The sequence below is a fragment of the Vanessa atalanta genome, chromosome 13 (assembly GCF_905147765.1).
Source record: "Vanessa atalanta chromosome 13, ilVanAtal1.2, whole genome shotgun sequence".
NCBI classification, from domain to species: domain Eukaryota; kingdom Metazoa; phylum Arthropoda; class Insecta; order Lepidoptera; family Nymphalidae; genus Vanessa; species Vanessa atalanta.
Genome location: NC_061883.1, coordinates 77,261 through 78,972, shown reverse-complemented (window position 1 = coordinate 78,972; position 1,712 = coordinate 77,261). Strand labels below are relative to the sequence as shown.

General features: G+C 34.3%; 1 non-coding gene across 1 annotated transcript; it reads left to right on the top strand.

Moving 5' to 3' along the window:
• Positions 1 to 1,064: 1,064 nt before the first annotated feature.
• Trnae-cuc lies at positions 1,065 to 1,136 on the top strand. Its single transcript has one exon. It is a non-coding gene; the product is annotated as a tRNA-Glu (tRNA).
• The last annotated feature ends 576 nt before the right edge of the window (positions 1,137 to 1,712 follow it).

The following is a 1,712-nucleotide window of genomic DNA, read 5'->3' as shown; positions in this document are numbered from 1 at the left end:
TAAACACAAACAACAATTTGTGTTTATGAATAAACAATATAAGAACTAGTAGTATTTGAAACTGAATAACAGATCGGCAAAAGTTTTAAAGTTAAGACAAAACTCGTTCGATATTTCGAAATGTTTTTAGATACACAAACCCTTTATAAAAGGAATATAAATATGTGTGTAATCTCTCCTATTCGAGTCACTGCCGCGGGTCGAGTTAACGGCATTAGGTACTTAGTCTAGAAACAAATCCTTTGTTCTCTTCAAAAATTTAATATAATTAGAATAAAATGTTTATTTCATTATCTTACAGCAAAGACAACATATTCCGCTCGGAAGTTCTTTTTATGTACCTAATAAAATTAAGCCGTGCTAAGAGTTCCCGCTCGTACCCTAACAACAGATATAATAAAGATTACAAAAATAAAGGTTATTTAGAGAAAAAAATAGCATAAATAGGCATTGAAGTATATAATAATAATTAATTAGCTTTCAATTGATATTAGCTACACGCGAAATTTTAAAGTTACTATCTACATGACATTTCGGTCAAACGCTTGACGTGTTGTTCCGTAACATACACGTAACAGTGCCGACTCCCTAACACCGAGCTGATGATGATAATGTTTGACATAACTCAATAACTTACTGTCTCTTACGGACGGCAAATCGCGTGACGTCAGCACGCCCCGACATCGCCGCCATTCCCTACTATATCTTATTAGTATAATGCAGTCATATAAAATAAATTATTTATGTTTTGAATGGAATGTGTTTTTTTAAAAAGATTTTACTCCGAATTTATTTATTGGTACTTATTATTTAAATTCCTTAATAAACTTAGATTTCGATGCTACACTTATAATGTGTTGACCACATTTTTCGATTGGCTCATCGGGCATCCATTATAAGCTACTAGAAGCCACTTCATCAGCAATGAAGACGGACCATTGATATAGATGTTCAGATTTGAAACAAGTATTAACCAATATTGTTAAAAGATTAGGTAAACAAATGGGTTTAAACTTATATTGAAATCCTGTCATAGCTTCTATAAATTAGAAACTATTCACAGGTCCGGTATGGTCTAGTGGCTAGGATACCTGGCTCTCACCCAGGAGGCTCGGGTTCGATTCCCGGTACCGGAAAAGGTATTTTTTTATGTAATATAATATAGAGAAAAAAAATATTGTTTAGTTTTGTCAGCATCTGCTTTGGAGGATGACCGTTTAGCTCGATTAAATATCTACGTAGATATCTTACGAAATATATAACAGTACAATATTATTAACCGATCAAATATCAACGGCTATAACACTCTTGAAACAATATAACGACATAAAAATATAAACATTAGCTAGTGTACTAAGATGAGATCGAAACCGACAGCAAACGGTCGAAAATTCTATATACGCTGAACAGAGTCATAGTACTCGATCGTGCATACTCGTTGAGGTAAATCGTTAGCCTTCCAGAATTGAATTGAATCGTGCGATTGAACAGCGGATCAAAGAGCAGCTGACCGTTTGCGATGTTCATTTCGTGCTCGGGACGGCGCCGCATTCAAAAGTGCTCGAGTCTGATCAGCGCACACAAAGAGAAGTCCTCTTAGTTCGAGTGAAATTCTCAAAATATCTCAAAATTTGTCCCGAAACCGGTAAAAGTTCAAGAATTTTGCATAAGTTATTTATAAACTATATTTACAAACCTACTTCGTTTATCTT